At 36.6% G+C, this 20431-nt stretch overlaps 1 long non-coding RNA gene and 1 pseudogene across 2 annotated transcripts; one reads left to right on the plus strand and one right to left on the minus strand.

Moving 5' to 3' along the window:
- Nucleotides 1–10109: 10109 nt before the first annotated feature.
- On the plus strand, nucleotides 10110–10957 carry LOC143898643 (uncharacterized). Its single transcript, XR_013257269.1, has 2 exons — nucleotides 10110–10475; nucleotides 10575–10957. It is a non-coding gene; the product is annotated as an uncharacterized LOC143898643 (long non-coding RNA).
- Nucleotides 10958–14847: 3890 nt separating this feature from the next.
- LOC143898861 (uncharacterized) lies at nucleotides 14848–16429 on the minus strand (annotated as a pseudogene). The gene is made up of 3 exons (XR_013257314.1): nucleotides 16071–16429; nucleotides 15831–15990; nucleotides 14848–15538 (listed from the first exon to the last, which is right to left on the minus strand). The product of XR_013257314.1 is annotated as an uncharacterized LOC143898861 (transcript).
- Nucleotides 16430–20431: the final 4002 nt, after the last annotated feature.

Below are 20431 nucleotides of genomic sequence, written 5' to 3' on the forward strand. Positions count from 1 at the left end.
TATGTACGGATTATTGAAAATAAATATTGCTGTTTATCCCTGCTTAATACACACATATAATAAGCGAAGAATGAATATAGTACGTAAATTGTACGTGTACATAATACTGTGGCCCTCTCATTTTCCATGGGCGCTATCATGTTGATTGACAAGAGACATAGCAGTAACATTAATTGTCATGTATGTACCTATAGATATGATCCTCTCAACGGTCAATCGATTATTGCGAATATCAGGAGATAGCGTTGTCACTTATAATTTGGTAAAGTTGGTCAAAGAAGAGTTAAGCCAACTAGTGTTTCTTTTGCTGATTGGCTCCGCCATTTCCCGATTAGCGCTTCCGGTTTTTCAAAACATTTGATAGGTTGTTATCATATCAATTAATAATATATAAAATATTCAGCAATTATAAAATATTTTAACTTGAAATAAATACTACTAATATGTTTTAAATTTTAATAATACTATTTAAAATAAAGTGCAAGTACTGAAAATCTATAGTTTATCTATAGTAACTAACTACAGATTTTTGGTATTGACAGTGAATATCGGAACGCAGCCTTAATATAAGTACAAACCAGAGTAATGAAAATTCAAATTAAAAAATAATGCATTACTTATTAATTTTTTTAAAAATAATTATTTCTTTACTTATTAATTATTTAAAAAATAATGCGTAATAAAAAAATCGCATTGATTATTTAAAAAGCAATGCGTAATGAAAAAAATTGCATTGATTATTTAAAAAGTAATGCGTATTAAAAAAATCGCATTAATTATTTAAAAAATAATGCGTAATGAAAAAAATCGCATTGATTATTTAAAAAGTAATGCGTAATAAAAAAAATCGCATTAATTATTTAAAAAGTAATGCGTAATGAAAAAAATCGCATTAATTATTTAAAAAGTAATGCGTAATGAAAAAAATCGCATTAATTATTTATATAAAGTAATGCGTAATGAAAAAAATCGCATTGGTTATTTAAAAAGTAATGCGTAATAAAAAAAATCGCATTGATTATTTAAAAAGTAATGCGTAATGGAAAAAACCGCACTAATTATTTAAAAAATAATGCGTAATTGAAAACCTTTGTATTGGTTATTAAAAAAATAATTTTTAATGAAACCGTAATTTATTACAAAAAGTAATGCATTATTTTGAACCCTGGTGAGGTATATATATGTACACACACACACAATGTGCTTGTATGCGTCAGTAAATGGCGCGCATGCGCCAGTCACTCACAAGTTAGAGGCAACTACGATTTTCTTTCTCACTTCCTCCGGACACATTTCAGTCTGCTATTCCGCTTCCATTTCTATATGTTCTAAGTTTACAATATACCTTATACACACTCATACCAACTTTTTTAACTTAAGGGTCGACAGGAGTAAGAGTGGAGACCTCTGTCGGCCGGTCGGGAATTATGGATTCGCTTTTCCCAAAGTTTAGCCTAATTAATTAACGAATCTTATTTTACTTATGCTCGTTTTAATCAGTAAGATCAGCCGCAAGCTGGTACAGAGCAAAAAGGATCGAAATAAAAATTATAATATATGTGGGGAAACGCGCAGCTAGACACGGGTCAGGTTGGGTCAGCTGCGAGTCCGTATTTTATTTATAATAAATTTTTAAGAGCCAAAATGCAAAATCCGGCTCTGTACCAGCTTGCGGCTGATCTTATTGATTAAAATGAGCCTAATTTTAATGAGATTCATTACGTAATTAGGCTAAACTTTGGGACAAACAATTCTCACTAGTAAGAGCAGCTTATGGGGAATTTCCGTGGTAACATACTGACAAGGGCTGTGTTCAGAGCTGCCAATGGTGCTGTTTGCCCGTTGCCTGCGCGCCTGGTGGGGACACACACACAGCTGACGGAGCCGTGTACGTGTGCGCTGGGCGCTCGGCGGCGACTCGGCGCGGCTCGGCCAGCTTCGGGCGGGTAGAAGAGCGCATACATAAGCATAGCCATAGCCATATAGCCGGTCCGAAAGTCGGCGTATGCGTTCATATGCGTTAGCGCGTCGGCTGACTTGGCTCGTCTGTTATGTCTCGCGTATCCCTTCTGATGTTATTTATGAATAAAATATATATTATGACATTGCATATGACAATAAAATATCCCTTCCCACACTAGGCGTGAAACACTATCGTGTGTCTCTTATTTAAAATGTTCGCGAAATCGCTGATTAATCCCGGCGATGAAAGCGGGATGAGAAGGACGCGCGTGGAAGGTGTTAACTCGAATATGCACTTTATTTTGTGTAACTCAGACTCGAGTCTGAGCCGTCTTTAATGTATCGAGATTGTTACAGTCTGACCTGAGAATCGATGAGCGGTGTATAAAAGAGAAGTCTTTGTATGATCGTTGCAGGCGAGCGACAATTATATCAATTGCCCTCCTCGTGTGGTGAGTCGCCCGTGAGCCGGTGAGACACGTGGCGGTCGGCACTCGCGCACATGTGAGCCTGAGTCGTCGTGTTGAGGCACCAGAGTTGATGAGCGGCCTATTTCACTGAATGCGTGAGCAGTTGGTAGTCTCGAGTTGGCCGTGAGCATCTTGATCTCGTGCGTAAAGTATGCCGCTTGAGTAGCCTTAATCCAGAAGAATCTGGCCTCCTCCAAAGCTGAGTGCAAGTCCAGTGGCGTGCGTCGGCACTTTCCCAGAAGCGATATGAATCTGAAACAAAGAGCTGTTATTTTCAATAACTTGTTGAGAGTTGAGTACCTATATATCAGGTCCCAGTGATATTCCGGTTGAGATGCGGCCGCATGTAGCGCAATGCCAGAACGAGCCTCGTGCGAGTTCAACTCGTCCGAAAGCGCGGGTTGAGATAGCCAAGCTTCAGGGGTGAGTATCCACGGTGGTCCCGTCCACCATAATGAGTGACTTTGGAGTTGAGCAGTAGTTAATCCTCGTGAGGCGCAATCGGCTGGGTTGGACGTACCTGGTACGTATTTCCAATGAGCGTTTGCAGTGAGCTCTTGAATTTGAAAAACCCGATTTCTCACGAAATCCTTCCAGCGCGATGCATGAGATTTGATCCACGTGAGTGTCACAACAGAGTCCGTCCACAGGTGAGTTGCTGTGACGTTCAACTTCAATGTGGCTTGAACGTATTGCATGAGTCGTGAGAGCAGCAGTGCTGCGGTGAGTTCAAGTCTCGGGATGGTGAGCCGCTTGAGAGGTGCTACCTTTGTTTTGGAGCACACCAATGAAATCGAGGCGCCATTTGAGCCGTGGACGGTGATAAATACGACTGCAGCCATTGCCAATTGAGAAGCATCAGAAAAGCCGTGAAATTCCACTGTCGATGTACTCCATGTGTTATACCACCGAGGTATTGAGATCTTGCGCAAGCTGGTGAGTTTCTTTCTGATGATGAGCCACCGTGATGAGAGCTGGGATGGCAGTGGTTCATCCCATTGAAGCTTATGAAGCCAAAGCTCCTGCAAGAGCATCTTCGCCTTGATCACGACTGGTGATGCAAAGCCTAGTGGATCGAATATCTGAGCCACTTCAGACAAAACGAGGCGTTTGGTGAGATGATCGGTATGCGACGAGATCCTTGTTGCGAATGCAAATGAGTCTTCTTGAGGAAGCCATCGTAATTTTGATTAACTGTTGGACAGTGTCAGCGCCTCCAAAGCTGTCGTCGACGTATCGACCTTGAAGGATGGACGGCACTGCAAGAGGAAAATTATGGCCTTCGTCCTTCACCAGTTGCAGCAGCGTTCGTACTGCCAAGAACGGGGCAGCCTTGGTGCCATACGTGACCGTGGTTATAATATGCCACTTCATTGAGCAGTTCGTCGAGCCAGAGAATCCGTTGTAAGTCCCAGTCATCTTCATGCACGTTGATCTGTCTATACATCTTGGTGATGTCCGTGGCAACTAGATGTCAAAATTGTCGAATCCAGAGCAAGACATCGGTGACGTCTAAATGCAACTTGGCTCCTGTGTGCATGATATCATTGAGTGAGCGGCCTGATGTGGATGCGCTCGAGCCGTTGAATACCACACGTAATTTCGTGGTTGCACTGTCTGGTTTGAGCACTCCGTGATGTGGCAAATAATATTGCGTTTGCTGACTGGAAACGGGTGAGGCTTTCTTCATGTGGTTGAGATCTCGATATTCTGTCATAAATTGATGATACAGCCGTCGATAGTTGTCATCTCGGGAGAGTCTCCTTTGTAAACTTTGCAAACATCGATGCGCAGTGAGATACGAGTCGCCAAGAGTATCAGGTGATGATTTCAGTGGAAGTCGAACTGTGTATCGACCTGTTGAATCCCGTGAGACAGTACTCTTGAAATGTTCTTCACATCTTTGCTCGTCAGGAGTAAGCTCAAGATTGTTGTTCGCAGGCACTTCCTCCTGTGTCCAAAATCTCGACAATAACTCATCGAGAGCATCTTCCCTCTCCTGAATTGATGCATGATGCACTGCAGCAGATGCTGATGATGATGTGTCGACAGGTCCGAGAACGAGCCATCCAAAAATTGAGAGCTGCGCAATTGGCATCAATGTGTCTTGTTTGATGACGTTGGGCTTGATGATCTGCCCATATGAGTCAGCTCCAATGATAATATCCACTGGCCGTGGTGTCAGAAAATCGGGATCAGCCAAGGTCAACTTGGTGAGATGCGGCCATTCCTGTGGTGCAGCGTTGAATGATGGCAGGATGTTCGTTAACGTCTGCAAAATGTGAGCTTGAATGATGACGTCTGTTCGTGAGCGAAGTGAGCGGAGCTTGAGGAGTGCAACTCCTCGAGTTTGCGTGGCTTTTCCGCCACCAATTCCGGTGATGAGAATGACAGAATGATGGCGAGGAATGTTGAGCTGACGGATGAGCGATTCTGAGACAAAGGTAAGTTCAGAACCTGTATCGATGAGAAGCCGTACGTGCTGAGTATTAACCGATAAACTGATCTGAGCCAGGGCCGTAGCGAGTAACGTTGAGTGTGATGAGCGAGTCCAAGATGAGTGAGCGACGATTGCACCGTTGTCCTATTGAGAGGCTGAGGCTGAGCTGGTGGTTGGCTTCGAGGATGAGTCGCTCTGATGTGCCTCATGCAACATCGTATGATGTCGGTGGGTGCACTTATTGCACCCCCGTGAGCTCTTGCATGAGCGAACGTTGTGACGGCCGAGGCAGTTGAAGCACAGCCTCCTTGAGATGACTAGCTTCTGTCGATCGCCCGGTGAGAGTTCCCTGAACTTAGGGCACATCACCACGAAGTGCGTGCCGTTACAGCAATCGCACGGGTACTCCGTTGAGCCGTCTGAGGTGTTGGTGCGTGCCGGTTTTCCGCACTGTCGCGATGCGGTTCATCTGAGTCTTCACCTTTAAGGTGAGTTCAGCAGACAAACGCACCGGCGAGGCCTGGCGATCTGAAGTGCGCTTGTCGTCCGGCAGCACGAGCAATGGCGGGGTCTTGCCGCCCGTCGCGGCTTTGGCGGGATCCGGCATGATGAGACGTCAATGAGCTGCGCCCGATGAGAGACCTGAGAGATGTCGGGACACGTATGAGAACCACTGCAAGAGGTGAGAACGTTCGAGAAACGCGTTAGGACAACACTACGCGAATCGAGAGTCTACAATGTCATGTATTGAGCACGTGAAAATGTCTATGTACACTCGCGGGAGCGCGTGAGCATGTTTTCGTAACACTCGCGAGCGCGCGTGAGAATGTCTGTCCTTCACTCGCGAAAGCGCGCGATAATGTCTACGTGGCATGTCGTGAAGGGCATGCTCTGTTCACATGATCTGAGTCTGAGTTACACTTTAATATCCACGCATCCGGCTCGAAGGACCAAATGTTCGCGAAATCGCTGATTAATCCCGGCAATGGAAGCGGGATGAGAAGGACGCGCGTGGAAGGTGTTAACTCGAATATGCACTTTATTTTGTGTAACTCAGACCACAGTCTGAGCCGTCTTTAATGTATCGAGATTGTTACAGTCTGACCTGAGAATCGATGAGCGGTGTATAAAAGAGAAGTCTTTGTATGATCGTTGCAGGCGAGCGACAATTATATCAATTGCCCTCCTCGTGTGGTGAGTCGCCCGTGAGCCGGTGAGACACGTGGCGGTCGGCACTCGCGCACATGTGAGCCTGAGTCGTCGTGTTGAGGCACCAGAGTTGATGAGCGGCCTATTTCACAGTTTATGATACGATCTACAACAGCGTGAGCACTGCGATGTGCACGATTAACCGAAGTCAATGAACGAACCGTACAGAGCACACGTTATGCGTCTAGTCACTGCGCGGCCATTTGCACCAATTTGCACAATTGCCTCGATCGCGAGGAAGACGGTGGCGACGAGCGCGCCCGTGCGGGCGCAAGCTGCCGCGGTGATCGAGCGTCGTTACCCGATCGATGCTGCCATCTGATCGGACGGCGCAACGTTAAGGGAATCTCGAACATAAAAGTAATGAAATTAATAACAAAAAATGTTAGTAAAATCGATCAAAATTACATAAATAATATATAATAAAACTATATTATCTTTATTTTGAAAATAAACTGTATAAAAGAAATAAAAAACAGAAAAAGCGTAAATAATAGAAATCCACTCTTGGCCAATATGTACGCTTTCTTCTAAAAAAAAATCATGTTATGTAGAAAATAAATTATTGTTAACACAAGAAAAGTGAAATAAAACATTAAATTATATATTGTTTGTTTTAGGAATATTGTTTTGATAGTATAATTACTTCGCTTAATGGCAAATACATGTAATATAAAATTTAAAAAAGGAATAAATTATTTGTGCAACAATATGATAAATTTATTGTAATATTTGTTCTCAAATAAATGCATGGACAACGTACATATTGTTGCTCAACGAAAACCGCGAGAAGGTGGTGGTCTCTTCTGTCAAGAGGAAATGTAAAAATTGTTTTCTTTAATATTAAAGAATATAGAACAAAGAATAAAGAGAGAGATAGAAAGAGACATAGAATTGGTATAAAGGATAGACATAAAAAAAATATAAAAGGATATATAAAAATGTACAGGACAGAACATAGAAAAAGAAAAGATATTAAAAGAGTATTAGTTTTAATTTACACGATTTATAATTCACGACAGTTTGTGACAAAATTGCATATATAAAAAAACATTCAAAAAATTAGAGGTACATGTAAAAAAATATATACAGATACAGACATATGTATACATACATACATTAATTATACATCTTCAAATGTTCTCTAGACTACAAAATACAAAACATAACAAATAGAATTGTGTAATTCTTCTGACGTGAATTATATTAGATTGTCTAAAGTAACCTTTACACTAGAGATACCAAATAATTTTCTAACGTTTCAATTTTTAAAAGTAATGTTACATTAATTATGTTAAAAACATCGAATAATTTTTTTATTATAATCTACATTTTCTACTTTTACAATAAAAAACAGGATATTGAAAAATAGAAACGGTTGAAAATAGCTTTTGGTATTTCTAGTGTTTAATCGGAAAAAATGCACATGTTTTATTTATTGTAATACTGAAAATAATAACATATTTATAGCAAAAATATTTTAGAAATCATCTAAACTATTACAACTACAGCCAATTTTTGAAATTAACAAAAGAAATATGTTATAATAAAATCAAAATCGATATAAATAATGTTATTACAAAAAAAACAGATATAAAACTTAATTTATAACCACGGATATTACATACACATATATACATATATGTATTTAATGAAATAATAATATATATATTTCTTTCACATTTTTTACACAATTTAAAATAGAAAAAGTTGTTTGATTTTGCCAAGGGAAACATTCTATAGGAATGTCGTACTTAAAAGTACAATTTTGTGCAAAATTATGTACAACTGTTTAAAAAAACAACGTTTTAAAGGACTGTCATTCAAAACCCGTTTTTATCTTGAAAAACTAACATGAAATACGTACATTACGTCCGTACATTCAACGTATACGTTGAATACCTCGTCAAATAATAATTTATTTTCCTCTTTACCAATGACTATTTTAAACATTTTGTACAATATATTGTAATACAGGCCGTAGAGCTGTGTTCCGAAATTGACTGCCAGTGCTGAAAATCTGTAATACATGTGACGTGACCTATAGATTTTTAGTACTGGCAGTTTCGGAACACGACTAAGAGTGACATAATATTTATATTATATTATTTATTATATTTCTTTATTTGACAAATACATAAAATATATAAATGTAACGTCCAAACATACGTACACACGTACCACCCGTAAGAATGTTATATATTAGTACATTATTTCCGAAAAGTTAGACAAATTTTGGCACCAGTTTCCAGTAAATCGGTCCATTAATAAATGAGTAGTTCGCAGTAAGTCAGACAGACAGACAGACATTATAAATATTTTAGAACCGATATCCCAAAAAATCGGTAATGATGCGGTTCTCAAAATACGTCTACGATCTAAGTTAGAGTATCATAAAATAGTATACCAAATTAGGTTGATTTAATTTCAAAACTGTAGATTTGCATAACGGACAAACACATACATTCATTTATATAAAGATAGAGATAAAAATATGATTTTATTACAATTATATGTATTTCTTGTGCTAATAATATAATAATTTTTAACAAGTATAATCGTTTATCTATTCTTATTAGTAAGCTCAATTTTTTTTAAATGTCTGGATGCAAATTTAGTAGTCGGTCACTGCTTTTTCTATATACGTCCCAAAATCTTGTGACACATGTGTAGATTTCATACTGGCAATTAACATGGATTTGAATCCTTTAATAGGTCCTTGATTTGCAAAAATTTGTAGAACGACATCCATCCAGATTTGTACATTGAATGCCTTATAAACCATCTCCTATATAGTTCCTAATAATTTTTTTCGTTTTTTTTGTTGCTTGCCTATTTATTTTTATACAAATAAAATGAATTATGTTTTACATCATTCATTTATATTACAAGAAAAAAAATTATTAGAAGTGCAAGAAATGCGCAGTAACTCTTTACATACATTATAATTAGTTATGCAGGAAATGAATGAAAACATAAATGAATTTGGTGTTTTGCTAATATATTTAGAAAATCCACAATAAACTTGAATGATTTATTATCAAAATGATTTTATATACAATTTTATATACAATTTTATATACAATTATACATACAGTCGAAGTAATTATAAATTTTCAACACCAAACTCCTTGGCATTATTACTGTGGCCGCTAGCCACTTACGCTGGGGCGTCGCGTGCCCTTCGCAGAGGATATGCCGTAGCGTGAGACGGATCGCCGAGTGAGCTGAGAGACAGATGTATGTAATAAATAGGTCGTTTATTCTATGTCTTATGATACAGATGCGGGTGTGTCAGTGTGCTGAAGGAGGCCCTGAGAAGGGCCGTGGAGGCGGCCCTGAAAAGGGCCGTTTGGGTTCTTCTCGTTGTGTGGCCCTGAAAAGGGCCGATTGGTTTCTTCTCCTCCTAGTCGCGGAGTCGCTCACGCCAGATGATGCTCGGCTGCGTCTTGGTTCTCCGGAAGGAGCTGAACTTCCGCCAAGCCGGCGGTGTCCCCGGTGGTGTGAGGGACTGCTCCGGTTCCTCAGTCTGTGTAGACTCCGATAAGAGTGCCGGTGGCTCCTCGGTCTACGTTCCTTGTGAGGAGGCGATCTCCCACTCCGGGTCGGTCTGCACTTCCTGAGTGCCGCGTGGAGGCTGGTGCTGCACGCCTCGGTGAACACGCGCAGGCGGGATGGTCTGCGTCCCCTGGTGTACCCCCGCTCGGAGGGTGACGGTAGCAGAGGCGACAGGAGTGGAGGCACCGTCCACGATAGTCGAGGAGACGTGTAGCGCCGAACTTTTACGTCCCACGTTGAGATGAGCGCACGTGGAGGACGAGTCAGTCGCACCGGCGAGAGCTGGAGCTGGACGAGCTTCCACGGTTGGCCTGGGCGGTAATCCAGGAGCCGCTGAGGTTGTGGCGGTAGCGGCAGGCGAAGTGGCGCAGCTCGTCTCAGTGGTGGCCGTAGCATCGGCGGCGGCAAGGTGACGGCGAGATCGGTTACCAAAAGTACTTCTCCTGGTCTTGGCTATGAGCCGAATACTACGTTTACGCGAGCGTTACTTCTGTAGTAACTTACGTTAATTTACCCGTTTACGCGGAGTAAATTATCGTAAGTTACTACAAAATCTCGTTTACGCGAACGAATTATCGTAAGTTACTACAGAAGTAACGCTCGCGTAAACGTAGTAGAAGTGCAGTCGAAAGCTGTCTAGGCCGTCGCCGTGTGGCCTTTTATTCTTCCCTGTCGGGAAATGAAACGCGAGAAAGTCTGCCACCTATTGGCGGCACTTTCGTATAGCTTCGCGGGCCGTAGTCTGGCCCACGCGCTCGGCGCGTGATCGGTGGGCGCGCGCGCGCCGCGCGTACCGTCTTGATTGTGCGGTCGGGAGACCGCCACAATTACCAATGGTAAGATTAAAGTAAATAATGCTATAAATATATCTGTCATATTCTCTGTGATTAAAATATGATGTAACTTGAAAATAATATCTATTTTATTTATTATAGGTAAATGAGTTATAAATAAAAATTCCAAAACTACAAAATTTAATAATAGAAAAGCAGTAAACATCAATAAGATATTAAATAGTACCAATGAAGTCGGTATTATATTGGATAAGACTGTGTGCTCTATGCATTAGAAGGTGGCCAGAGAGGTGCAGTATCTCAACATACATGCAAGACATAAATGAAAACCTAGATGAATTTTGTGTTTTGCTGATGTATTTAGAAAATCCACAATAAACTAGAATGATTTATCAAAATGATTTTATATCAGCGGTGCACATGTACTTTTGTTGTTAAAATTTTGCAGCAAATATTGAGAGCCTGATGTATTTAAAAATTAGATGGATAATAATGTTGATTAAACAATCCGTTTTTTGTTCTTTTTTTTAATGTTATAAAACTTTATTTCATATTATACGAAAATATTTCACAATAAGTTTTATTTTTGTAATATATTATATGTAAGTGTTATATCACATATATGTCATAATATATATATATATATATATTTTTACTTGCTAGTTTCTATAATCACTCTCTAAAATACGACAATATCAGAAATGTTAAATAAATGAGAATTATAAACATATTATTATGAGAACACTTTGCAATAAGTATGTATATATATATATATATATATATATATATATATATATATAATTATGACATATGTGATATTAACCCGTTGTGGTCACACCTCCTAAAAATAACGTAATGGTCACATGGGGTCTAATGGACCCCACGCAGAAAAACAGTTGCCATTTGCGTTTTTTTTTATGTATCGACTCAAACCTTGAACTGGAATTTAGTTTAAGACTTCCTCTTTATAATTCAATAATGTTTTTCTCCTTTCTAAAATTTTTTTATGTTGAAAAAACGCGAGAAAGAAAATTTTCGAAAAATTTGCCTTTTTTTACAAAAATATTCATCAAAATTTCAATTTTTGAGATAGAGCAAAAAACCTTCCTGCGTTTTACTCTCGAAATAGTATACTTTTAAGAAAAAAATAGTATTATAACGTGCTTTGAAAAAAGTATATTTATTTTACAGTTTGAAGTTGTCAATTTTCATGAAACTCGTAAAATTAGATAGGTCAGCTTTGAACGTGTAAAATAAAGTGAAAAACTGTTTTTATGAAAAAAACTGTATATTATAGAGTCAGTATTACTGTATAGAGTCAGCAGTCGTTCGAGATCGCAGATAATATGACATCTGTATAAACGTTATAACCTATTATTTTGTGGCAAAAAAAAATGACAGTACGTGCACTAATACTTACGTTGTCAATCACACTTTAACGAAAAAAAAAAAATTTTTTTAACACACGTTTTTTTTTTATTTTGCCACACTGTGGTCACACGGGGTCTGCTGGACCCCAAAAAAAAACCGTCCGTACAAATTGATGTCTACAGACGCACTGGCGCCCTGCTGACTTTCGAAAAGTCTTGAAACTTATTGTAGTACCTTCAAACAACAACAGATGGTGCCACAAGTTCCATGCTAAACCGTCTCTTCGAAGATACGTAGACGCAAAGTTAGCCTGGGGTCCACTAGACCCCATGTGACCACAACGGGTTAACTTACATATAATATTACAGAAATAAGACTTATTGTGAAATAATTTCGTATAATGTTAAAATAAAGTTTTATAACATTAAAAAAAAAAATGTTATCAACATTATTATCCATCTAATTTTTTAATACATCAGAATCTCAATATTTGCTGCAAAATTTTAACAACAAAAGTACGTGTGCACCGCTGATATAAAATCATTTTGATAAATCATTCTAGTTTATTGTAAATTTTCTAAATACATCACACCTCCCTGTATATGCCTCTTTTTCCTCTTCTTTTCTTTTCTCTTCCAATATATTATCTTCCTAATCTTAATCTTCCTGATCTTTTTGAGTTCATTCCTAATTTAACTCAAAAAACTTCTGTGCCCTCGAATCGCTCCTTTCCTCTTCCTTATTTGCCAAATTTCTCAGCACTGCTCCTCTCCTCTCCTACTACATTGTCTCCCAGCTCTTCTTCTCTCGTTCCCTCCGAAGTGGAGAAGAAGATTTATTGAGTCACTCTCTGAACCGTGCAACGTCAATTCTTCGACCGCTTTTCGCACTCTTCGCGCCCGCGTCTTTCGCGACAAATATTTTGCGTAACGGCGAACAAGAAGGTATAATATACGTATATTTATCACTGATCTATATATAACTGGATAGTGAATAGGCCGAATTTTGTGAAGCAATATGAACGGCCGCCATGTTGGCCGCATCGGGCACTTCGGGCGTCATCGGGAGCCGTCGTGAGCGTTCGTGAATCGCCAAGTTTGAAGTTGCACACAGGAGTGAAAATCGCTTAGTTGTGTTTTTACAGTTAATTTACATACAGTTAATATACATACAATTGTGTAAAATATAAATGCATTTATTGATAAACATAAAGAACACATAAAATACAAATTATAGAAGATTAAATTAACATAATTAAATTTTCCAAGGTATCGCAAAACAACAAAATAAAATTTTCCAAGGTATCGCAGAACTTAATACTTAAAAAATAATTGTGTACAGCAGGGTTGGTACGTCCCTTTAAAACACCATCTGTAAGGTTTGGGTACGTTCCGTAAAAACGCCCTTTAAGGCCCCTTCGGGGCAAATAAAGTACCTTTTGAACTGAATAATTGTGTACAGCTGTTTTAAAAAATTCACTCAATTTGTAATTTTCACGACATTACCTCATGCACGGATTAATTATAATATAGATATTGTATTTTATCTCTAAAAATCGTACGACGTAAAAATAAAACTACAAAAAGCAATAAATTATTCAACATAACCAATAATTTAATATCGAGTGATTGATTGCCATTGATTTACATATAATAAATTAGATACTATAATATATACTTACCGGTGAAAAGACCTGGGCACATCTTCACCCTTGTCGCTTTTCCCACAATGTACGCAATTCTTTTTCATTTTCGACAACGAAAAAGTTACCCGATTACAAATTACTAACTTTAACAACATTAAGGAGGTTCGATGGCTTCATCGGAGGGAGTAGTGGGACGCGGGGGTTCTGGAAACAGCGCACTAGCGTTTGAAGTAGTGGAAATGAAGGGGATTGCTCTGATTGGTCGCCGCGTGCGTATAATGCGTGCTGCTGTTCACGTCGTTCACGACCGTGGCAGTCTAGCAGATGAAAAATCAAGCAATTTATGCTTTAATAATTAATTTTTCTACGAAATGTGCGGTAACCTTCCCCTTTCTTTCGCTCATTTATTTGTAAATTATTAAGTTACATGTGCATATTTTTCTTTCCTTATCATTTGCATTTTTTCTTGCACTTATTTCATTCTGAAGGTATATGCAATATATCATTTCCCATAAAAATCTATGTTAAAAATGCAGCCAGTTTCATGAAATTTTAATATGTTGTTTTGGAATGCAAAATAGAATAATGTGAATTTTTTGGGAATTTTTTACCGTCCCGTTTTGAAAAAAATCGAATCCAAAAATTGTATTTTTTAAGTTTTTGGAGTAGATTTTTTTCAAAACGGGACGGTGAAAAATTCCTAAAAAATTCACATAATTCTATTTTACATTCCAGAACAACATATTAAAATTTCATGAAACTTTGCATTTTATGTTGTAGCCATCGAACCTCCTTAAGCGGTTTTCAATTTTTTACCTGTGTGCAACTTCAAACTCGGCGATTCACGAACGCTCACGACGGCTCCCGATGACGCCCGAAGTGCCCGCTGCGGCCAACATGGCGGCCGTTCATAATGCTTCATAAAATTTGGGGTGAGAGTAGGGTATTCACTATCCAGTTATAATATAGATCAGTGATATTTATGGTATTAGCGTATAGTATAAACATGATATATTAAACGTATATGACTTGAGTATAATTTCCGTTTCTATGACCGTCTCATATACGTTTTCATATACCAATTTTTATTTGCGTATTAAACGTTATACATATACAAATTAAATTCGGATGTAAGAAACGAATAAATTATGTTTCATGTAACCGTATAAAATACGTACTAATAAAGCTATAATTTATTTGTTTCTTAAATCCAAATTTAATTCGTATTATGTACCCGTATAAAATACGTATACTAATGGAGCAAATTTATTCGTTTCTTATATCCAAATAATTTTCGTATTATTTTGCCGTATAAAATACGTTCTGATAAAGCTATAATTTATTTGTTTCTTAAATCCAAATTTAATTCGTATTATGTAGCCGTATAAAATACGTATACTAATAGAGCAAATTTATTTGTTTCTTATATCCAAATAATTTTCGTATTATTTTGCCGTATAAAATACGTTCTGATAAAGCAACAATTTTCGTTTTTTAACCATCGGTGAACCAGGTGAAATGTAAAACATACCGCAGCAAGATTTAAACTCCTACAATTTTTTTAAAAATACTGCGCGCAAGTTGCCGTGTCGTGTAGCTGATGTTGCGACGTAATTCCAGCTACACGAAACGGCAACTTGCATGTAGTATTTCTATAAAAATTATAAGAGTTATAAAATCTTGCTGATAGGGTATGTCACACCCCATCTGTTGCACCGAGGGTTAAATCCGAATTTAAGAAAATAAAAAATGAGTATTAGTGAGTATATGGCATTGCATAGATATACTGCACTTCCAACAAATGTTTATTACCCATACAGCACAGATCTTGCAGCAACGTTGTAAATATACATATTATGTAAAGAAAATATGACAATTTGTATGAAATATCATTTATTCTTTTGTCTTACTTACACATAGTAGAAAACAATTAAACATTTTGAAAGTATGATAATGACCTGAGTACACTAATACTATTTTGTTGAACCGTATGCGTGTCTATTTTTCGCTAACTTCAGCCAACTTTGAATCGCGTCTTTTATAGCTGTATCCGATAATTCTTTTTCACGGAATTGAACCTTGGCCGCTTCTGTAAAAAAGAAAATATGTTTAAATTGGAAACAACAATATAGTTTTAAAATGTCGATCTCATGAAGTTGACAATTATAACCGATAAACTTGCCACTTAAAAAATAGTGATGTCTCAACTTTTTATTTGCTAATGCTTTTCACTCATTTTTTTGCGAGGAACTTTGTGACTAAGACAACGAAAATATTTTAATCTGATCACGGATATAAATTATGGAAATTATATAGAAAATAAAATATTATAACTGTTTATAACTGTTTACGTTATGTTTACTGTTAACTTGTTTACGTACCCGTAATAACTTCGCGTAATTTTGTTTCCTCAAAACTTTTTTTATTATGTTGCCCTTTCCAATTATAGGACATAGCCAATTGGTTCGTCATTACAAATTTTAATATATTCATGACGCAGGACCTCTGGTCAGCTCCACCAATTGTCGACAGTCGTCTTTTCTGTAAGCACATTTTTTTCAATGCATAATTTTATTGTCATAAAGATGTAATACAAAAAGAAGATTTTTGAACATATGTACCAAGTATGTATAAGCAAGTGCGGGTGCCTCTCGACCATCAGGGTTATCCGGCACTTTTTCTGACAGCATCAGTTCTAATTTTCGGAATTCATCTTCGGTTGTTAAAGGCAAGTCAGGAAATCCATCTGGTTTTGAAGTTGTGGATTCATGTACGTCTGAAGAGAATTCAGAAGACGAGCAAAAGAAGCATTGTTCTGTTCCAGCAATGCCTTTACTTCCTCGAATCGCTGTATGACATATTCTTGGAATTGCTGTTGCGATAGGATTTTCGTTGAATCGTTTTCTCCCTCACTTACTGATGAAGAAGTCGGGTTGCCGTTTTCGATTCTGCTTGCGTAAAAAGTTTTCAAAGGCTCTGTAAATATCACAGTTATTCATTATTTTACTTTTAATGCGTCGTCTACAATGAGTCGTAATTATAAGGTCTTAGGTCGTACAGCAAATCAACCAACAGTCAAGAATATATAAGACTTGACTATGGATAGTCTTCTTATTCTTCTTCTTTAATTATATTTGCTCCTGCCTCTTTTCAGAGGACAATATGGCCAGCTTTTTCCACTGTTTGTTATACTTGAGTCTGGTATATTGTAGTGTAGCAGAGACTGAATAGAAATACCAAAAGTCTGATTGGATCCACTGGCGCGTGTATGTGTAATTGTGTGTGTTTGTCCGCGGTGTCGGGAACTCGGGTTAATGCCGTAGGTTTGTTAAGCCCAAGGAACTTACAACTACGACTCATTGTAGACAAAGTATAAGAGTAGAATATATAATATTTTTACCTGTAAATGTCGAATCTCTCCCGTTCGTCCAACCTCCAGTGTCCCCCGTTCGTCACTAAACTGCACTAAACTATCGGTGATTGACAACAATAATGACGAAGATGCGAAGGCGCGAAAGCTGGCGTGACGAAGGTCGCGGAAAAGTTTCGAGGCTCGAAACAAAACGAATCACGATACCGTCGTGTGCCGGCGTCGTTGCGGGGAAGAGGAGGGCCCTCGCGAGAGGCGCTAGAGGCCTAGAGGAGTATGAGTCGCACACGAGCCGCGAGGGTGCAAAGGCGGGCGTCGCGAAAAAGTTTCTAAGCTCGAAACGAAAACAAAACACATGTGATTTTCGAAAGTGTGAGGAAAGACCGATATTTTTTCACGTGTAAAATATTTACTGCACCAATATTTAAAAAATCGTAAATAAATTGATTTTCTGTCATTAATATTTACATAAAAGGAATGGGAAAATATAATTTTTATGTAAAAAAATAATAACGAAAAAGAATATAATTAAAATTGAATAAATCGTACCTGGATTATAATCGTATTCCCCAAACGTTTTTTAAATGTTTTTCATTTCATAAATAATATTATTCAACGAATTTGTAATTAGCTGCACAGGATGTGGTATAAAATACGTTTATTATTTGTTAAAAATTGCCGCGGTGAAAGCATATAAATATAATATACGCTCAACCTTTTATTAACGTATTTAAAAAATATATCATACCTGGATATTAAATCCTATTCCTAAGACGTTATTTAAAGGGATATTTTTTGCAAATTATAAACGTATTAAAAAAACGCTTATTTAAATAGAATATTATATTATTTTTATATACGTATTATAAACGTAGATGAAATTCTGGTGTTACATAAACTATTTTCCAACGTATAAAGTACGTTTCGTATTAAACATACGTAGTAAAAACGAGTGTTATAAACGTATATTACATTATCATATAAAAAACGTTAATTCTATATACGTATATGCCATATATATACCTATACCAGTTTTATACCATACTTACGTTTAATAAACGTATATAAAACGATACTGTGTTCTTATTGGGGGATTATGGACGGATTATTCATAGCTTGAAATGTTATTGGTTGGACGAAATCTTGAGACTGTCCGAGGTTTCGAACAATCATAAATATAAGATCTAGTCATAGATGTCCGCCATATATCGGTCAAAAAACTGGAGCATTTGAAGTGTCCGAAACACGAATGCGCTTAATCGTTAGTCGACGTTTGCGATCCGTGGATTTGTTCCGACGCTCGTTTGTCGGAAACGGTTTGGCGATCCGACGCACTGTCGTCGCGGCAGAATTATTTTTGTCACGGGCGCGATGATGAGGCATATCGCGTCTTGTTATTCGCGATTAATATTTGCGGCTTGTGCAATGTCAACCAGACGGGAGATAAGGTCGCGTATATAGGGGCATGGCTATCGGTTCATAATTTTACTTATTAAGCGGCGCGATTGCTCGAGGTTCATAGTACCAACGATCGTGACCTCGCAGATCATTTGGAGGTTCTCAATGACGATCCCGATTGCAATAGCGCGAGGTTGATTCTTTCCGGTTTTGTTACGTTATGATGTTTGTTTTTTTTACACGCAAAATGTGTATTACAAAAATCTTAAAAAGTTAACAAATAAACAAAGTATATAAAACATATCCAAATGTGTATGATATATACATATACACACATACGTATATAACAAAAGTTTCAAAAAATATATATCTGTACCTTAAAGGTAAAGGATCATATATTTATTATATTATAAATTTAGAGAAAACAAAAGGTTTAAAGTTTTAAATAAAAAAATGATATACTTTTTTAGATATAAAAACAATACACAGTAAAAAATCGTGCGTCCATATGTTGAAATTTTCTTGTGTTACCAAGATTTGATTATTATTTCAATGTAAAATTAACATACAACAGCTATGTTATTATTTTTGTAACATTTTCATGTGTTATATTTATGTCAACGTGATAACTTAACACTTTATGTTTGTTATTTAAAAATTGATTATTATTTTAAATTCTTTTAACATAATTATTTCAAAAAATCAACACGCCTTGAAGTTATTTTAACATAAACATAAGTTAAAGTAAATCTTCAAATAATCGTAAATATTGACATACAAAATAATCAAATTTACTAAAATCAAATGTTTTTATTATACATTTTAAGTTAAAATAATTAATATTATGTGTTAATATAACTCAAAATAAAATGTATTAATATACACTTCGTAAGAGTTACATTAAATGTATTACATGAAAAACTAAAATATTAACAAGTAAAATATTCAAAACAACATTTCTTTTAAGTTGAAATAACTATCGTTTATTCAAATGCTGGCCAATCAGCAGAAACCGCTAGAAGCGCGAACCTCGCAGGCTTGCAGTGCTCGCACGGTTAGGCGATCCCTTTTTGAGACAAATGAAGCGAGGGAACAAAATTCGTATCGCGGACAAGTTTTAGAGAGAACGCGGATTGACGCAGAGTTCTTCAGTTTCCGCTCGTCGTGGATCAAAGTGACCTGCGAAAGTGTCGCATTTGAGATTGTCAATTTTTTATATTTATATTTTATTGTTTTTTTAAGAATCTTTTTATAATTTAAATACTAAAACAGGCTATTTAGCAAATAGGCTCTCCAATGTAAGAAGAGGTGCAAAAAAAAGCCGTGTAATAAAGATTCGGAAAATAATAAAAGCCAATTAAACATTAACATTACAAAAGATAAAAATGAGAAATTAACACAAGACGAAATTGAGGATGCAATACTTTTTCTCAAAAGTGCAACTAAAAATGAAAAATTGCAAATAATAAAAATTATTTTCAAACAGAAAGATACATTTCAATACAGAAGAAAATTTTGTTTGAATATAAATCTTTTAAAGTAATATTTAACTTAAGTTTTAACTGTAATATGTTTTTATTTGCTCTAAAAAAATGATTAAATTATCAAATATTATTTTTATTTGTACTTATGTTAGGTGCATATGTTCTGTACATTTTTTTGCAATAAAATTAATAAGAGTACCTACATTTTATATTTATTAATATCCTTTTCTTACATATTTTAATGTCAAAATACTAATACAAATGTTTACATATTGATGATGTTATTTATTTTAGGTAACTATATATATAAAGAATGTTATAATTTAACTGTTCTCTTGTGTTAAAATTTTAACTCTTGAAAGTGTTATATATATATATTCCTTAAGATTACTTTCAATATATGTTAAAAATTACATTTTATACATGTTATTATATCATGTAACTGAATATTTGTGTTAAGATACACCAATTTTTTATTTACATCAGACGAAGCAAAATGTTATATCGATATTTTTTACAAGTTATTTTTACTATTACATTATACTTAAAGTTAAAAGAACAAATATAAAATATAGTGTCAATTAATTAACATGCGCGCTTCGCGGATCGCTCGCATCAAAGCTGATCTTCGGAGAGGCGATCTAGTGCAGTCGTCGCAAAGCTCTTTTCACACTTTCAGCATTGCTGCGAAAACCGTCCGGCGTGACATTTTGGCAATTTTGGGCTTGTA

Source organism: Temnothorax americanus, unplaced genomic scaffold (genome assembly GCF_048541705.1).
Source record: "Temnothorax americanus isolate GAGA-0224 unplaced genomic scaffold, ASM4854170v1 Scaffold24, whole genome shotgun sequence".
Taxonomy (NCBI): Eukaryota; Metazoa; Arthropoda; class Insecta; order Hymenoptera; family Formicidae; genus Temnothorax; species Temnothorax americanus.